At 30.3% G+C, this 5,293-nt stretch overlaps 1 long non-coding RNA gene across 1 annotated transcript; it reads right to left on the bottom strand.

Annotated features, from left to right (window-relative positions):
- Positions 1-1,906: 1,906 nt before the first annotated feature.
- On the bottom strand, positions 1,907-4,570 carry LOC132069524 (uncharacterized). Its single transcript, XR_009417797.1, has 3 exons — positions 4,433-4,570; positions 3,339-3,455; positions 1,907-2,051 (listed from the first exon to the last, which is right to left on the bottom strand). It is a non-coding gene; the product is annotated as an uncharacterized LOC132069524 (long non-coding RNA).
- Positions 4,571-5,293: the final 723 nt, after the last annotated feature.

Here is a 5,293-nt window from a genome sequence, read left to right as displayed (position 1 = left end):
AAACTTCTCAATGTATTAACTTGATTTTCATGGTTCCTTTTCTTCCCATTTCTTGGAATGTTCTTCTTGATAATCCTTCCCCTATCTTTTCCATGAAATGAGGAGGATAGGAAAATCAAAACGCAAATAAATTATGAAAGATAAAATAAAAATAAAAATAAGAAGAAAAAACAAGACGTTTTTATTTGAAACTAACTTTTTTTCGCAATACAAGTACAGTCAAATCTCTCTATCACAACATTGTTAGGTCAAAAAAATTATGTTATATACATATAAGAATATTGACATTTAAATATTTTTTCGCTGCTATAAGCAAAAAGAATGCATAAAAACTAAGTTTTCATTTTATTTGCCAAATTCTAAATTTAATCACACTTTATATAATGAAAAAAAAAATCTCTTAACGATGAAAATATATATATTCATATAATATTCTTTGACATAAAAATAGTGTATTAAAGTATCAAAATATTTGATCAAAATCTCTAGATCTATTATTGGTAATCTTAGAAAATCTAAAGATGATTAATCAATTATATTACCAAAAAAAAAAAAAGAAAAATAGAGTTATTTTTTTTTACAAAGACATGTTTACAAAGATAGTTTTCTTATAAGCAAAAAGTTGTTATATGGAGGTAAAATATAACATTTTCCGAGAATTTTTTATTTATTTTAGAGGTTACGGTAGAGGTGTTATGGTTCAACCTAAACAGTGGAATAAAGTGAGTTGTCAATTTTAAGCATGGTAATTAGTTCCTTTTTCATCCAAATATAACGGAGCTTTATAAAATATTCAAGATTTAATCGCATTCTAATTAAACTTTAGACTTGCGGATTTGGAATAAGGAGCAAGAAGTATATCTGAAAGTAGTTTAAGCTTGACTAATTAAGATATATTCAACCCATATCTAGAAATTTAAGCTTCCCATGCCTTGAGGGACCCTCTCGGTGCCATGAGGAAGAATTTAGGTTATAAAAAAAAAAAATAGGGAGCACCTGATTAAGGATTTTATGTACATATTTTTTAGAATAGATGTAATATTATCGCTTAGCACCCATGCTTCAAAGGGCTCAATGGCGCACTTGGTTGAATGTTGCTTTATTTCCCTAAAGAATCAGGGATCGATTCCCACTTAGTACTTACATTTTTATCCCTTTTGATCCAACACCCTCAGCTTTTTTAGCATTCCCAGTGGTGGGAATGATTTGAGCTGTTCACAACAGTAAACCAAGAGTGCTCTGAAACTTCCCAAGTTAGATATGCAACTCGGCAAATCCATAAGCTCGATCTTAGTTGTAGCTCGAGTCGAGTACTTGGAAGTTGTTCATGTGTTGTAAGAAAGATTCAAATGTAAATTTCCATCCAGTTCCTTTGGGTTGCAAGAGAGTTTCTGTAAGCTCCTTGTGACAGTCTTGATTACAACTTCGATAGTGAGTTTCATATGCACACACCAGCTATCTTCTCCAACTTATTTTCATTGTAATGTTTGATACAATATAATATGCACACACCAACTATCTTCTCCAGCTTATTTTCCTTGTAATGTTTGATACGATATAATGCCTGCCGATTTCTTTCTCTCTTCTTTGTTTTGTGTGAATTACAATGCTTGTTAAGAGTAGAACAGAGAACTTGAGATTGGATAGAGATTGGCTAGACGGTAAGTTTTGCTTTTCTTTCGTGACTCTATAGTCCACTAGTTCTGAATTTGCTGTAAAGAATCCTTTCTTTTTGTTTTCTGTCTTTGTATCGCCGATTTCCTGCAAAGGATACGTGGTTAGACATGTCATCATTTAAATTGAAACCTAACACCTCCATGATAAATCTACAAATTAGTTCCCATCTACCAATTATATACTCCCGCTGTTTCAATTTATGGGGCTTGATTCGGAATACGAGTGTCTTCACATCAACTGCTTTAGATGATAATTGCTTTATATTTCTTTCCAGAGTTTCCAAATTCTCATCGAAGTGAATAACACTTCCGACATCGTTTACGCAAGAATCAATTATCTTCCCAGTATAATTCTCCAAGATATTACAAAAAGCACTGCAAAAAAAATAATGTAGTTCAGTTGCATGATAAAATTATAATCAACATGTAGTTTACGAATTTAGTTCAGTTTTTTTTTTTTTTTTTTGGTTTAACATTTCAATTTCTTGGACATCTGATCAATGAACGTAATCATTTTAAAGAGATACTTTTATAATTAAAAAAAAACATCAAATGAATGGCATCAAGGAGCCCAAGACATCACGTATTTTGCGTGCAATTCAAATTCAAATCTTCATGTGATATTTTCTCAATAAAACTAACTTTTCAATCATATTACTCTTTTTTTAATTGTTGCTACTATAATATATATATATCAAATTCAACACCTTAAACATCATGTCTAGTAAAATACCTTCACATAATATGGAACAAAGGAAAGTAATATCAGACTAGCTAGCCATTACTAAGAATTGATAGAATCTAAAGCAAGAGCTTTAATAAAGGAAAGTATTTCACTGCTCATGTAAAATAGAATTAACTTTTAAAACATTATAAAAGCACTGAAAAGATAATATACTTGTAGTGCTCAATTGGTCAATTTAAACGAATGCCTAGATCCTAAGCCAAGTTTACCATGTTTTACCATATAATCTAGCAAGTATCCTAAGCCAATTTTACCATTCGGATACGATAAAATCTATGCAAATTGCACATAACTCTTACATCAAAGATGTAAAATTTGTATTGTTACGCCGGGGAGGATTTCCTTTTTAACATTATCTAATATTTGGTTGATTATCAAGCAAAGGCCGGCACATCATTCAATAAGTTCAAGAATTTTTGGATTGATAAATTAAAGTAATATATCATGTATCATGGTGTGTTAGAAGTTTGTAACATATATGAAGTGGGATTGACCCACAACTGAAGGCGAAATGAGTTTGAAGGCTTTAAATATTAATAGCTTTTGTATTTTCAGATTTTATTTAAAATTTGAACTTCATGGACATGTATGTTCATGAAATAAGATGACTATTTAGAATAGTCACTTTTCTAACTCTAAAAATAAAGTCTTCCTTCATGAAGTGGCTAAGAAAAATCAGGTATTTGACTTTGTATTATCTTAAAAATTACTTGTATTTTTTCCAATATGTATACGAGAAATATCTTGTTAAGGAAAGTCAATTTATTCCCGCCTCAAAGCCATTAGCTTCTTCAATTATGTTTTCCTATTTTTCTAACATGGTGTCTGCTTTATAAAAAAAAAAATAACAATGCAAAACGAACCTGCCAAAAAAATCTAACCATCTACAGAAGTAGGTATGTGATTGTACAACAAACCTGCCCAAAACATGAAGTGCACAGACCAAAGAAGACATGATGTACAGATCTCCCATAAGCTTCCAAATCCTGTTGGTTTTGTTTTTTTATAGACTTGCGAGACTTTGAGTAATCCTTCTGTTGTGATACAAAAATGACAGTGAATAACTTCAAAATTTAGAGATTCAAATAGATATGACTTAGGAAGAAAGATCCATTTTTGTTTGCAAATATTGCCTAAGAACTTTGAAATATAACTTCAATCAGACATAACATTGAATTTACTAACTGCTTGATTTTCTTTTCTTATACCGGTAATGGTATTTATGCGGAACAGGAAAAAATTACAGCATTTAATATAGTTCTCTACATCTGAAACAATAGGAAAAGGTGATTCACTTTTACTGTTCATTTTAACTTTTATTTGTCCATTTTATATCAAAAAAAAGATAAATTTTTATTTCTTATATTTAACAGAGCTCATTTCCAAAGTTAAAAGTGACTTATTAACTAATATGTATATTATGATAAAATATATACTTTATTTATTATTCTTAATTTGTAAAATTAAGGGATAAAAAGGGAGGAGTATTTAAGATAACTAAGAGGTGTAAATAAGAGAACTAAAGTGATTTTTTTGGGGGGTTTTTTACATATGTTATTAATTTTAATATGAGGGTATCAAAAAAGGAGAAAATAGATAAATGATGTTTTTGGCCAAGGAAATGTCACCACCATGTCTAACTTATATATATATATATATATATATATATATATATATAGAGAGAGAGAGAGAGAGAGAGAGAGAGAGAGATTTACCTTTTCAGCTGTTCGGTAATTAGATCTGATTAGTGATTTCAAATACAATGAAAAAGAAGAAAAATTAATAGACTGAATTAGAAGCATTGAAATTTATGTCTGAAGGACTTGAAAAAAAAACCTTTCTACAAATAAAGTTAAAAATTCAGTATTTTACAACTTTTGAGTCTGTTTGTTTCAAGTTGAAAGAAACATTGTAAATAAGGAAGGAAAAACTTTTCAGTCAGTTTGTTATCAAATACAATAAAAAGGAAGAACAAGGTATACTTAAGGCTGAAAAAAATTCAGTATTTTACCTTTTGATCTTCAAGTTGAAGCAGAATGAAATACCTCCAATTTTTTTGTTTTTTGTAAGAAGACAAAAGCAGGAGAGAAGCAGTGAACTTTATAAATGGGGGAAAATACTGTTTGGTTTGGTCAAGGGTTTTGTTTAAGAAGAAAACAAAGATGCGGTCCAGAATTTTCTTGGATATAACTCTTTTGAAAAGATATTTCCCGGGGGGGGGGGGGGGGGGGTTGTGTTGGGGGGGGGGAATTAAAAGAAAAATTGGGGAGGAAAAAATTGTGTTAGAATAACTGTTTTTTTTTTTTTTCAGAAAATGTTTGGAAATGTGTTTTTTAAAATCATTTTTAAAAGCATAAAGTGTAGCCGGTAAAAGATGAAGGTAAGATCTGCATACATCCTATCCTTCCAGACTCTACTAGTGAGATTATAGTAAGTATGCTATTGTTGTTTTAAAGTGTAGCCTTGTAACTTACTCCCTCCGTTCCATAATAAGTGATTTTTTAGGCTCAAGCACACCCCTTAAGAAATTGTTCACTCCTAAAAAATTAGGAGTATTTTTACTAACTTACCTTTAATCAAGTTTTACTACTTTTTAGAGAAAAAGAAAAGGTAGTTAATGAATCTTGACTACTTAAATAAGGGTAATCTTGGAAGAATCCGCCTCAAAGTTCTTCTCAAATTTGAAATATACACACACACCCACCACTTATTTTGAAAAAACTAAAAAGCCAGAAAATCACTTATTATGAAACGGAGGGAGTATAAAAAAATATTACTCATCAAAATTTACAAAGCAAAGGTTGATATAAGAGCAATGCATTAAAGTTTCCGCTACCCCTTTTTAACCATCTATATGGAAATTCATCGGCCC

Source organism: Lycium ferocissimum, chromosome 9 (genome assembly GCF_029784015.1).
Source record: "Lycium ferocissimum isolate CSIRO_LF1 chromosome 9, AGI_CSIRO_Lferr_CH_V1, whole genome shotgun sequence".
NCBI classification, from domain to species: Eukaryota; Viridiplantae; Streptophyta; class Magnoliopsida; order Solanales; family Solanaceae; genus Lycium; species Lycium ferocissimum.
The sequence above is the reverse complement of the archived record's forward strand: the minus strand, read 5'-3'. Positions and strand labels throughout refer to the sequence as shown.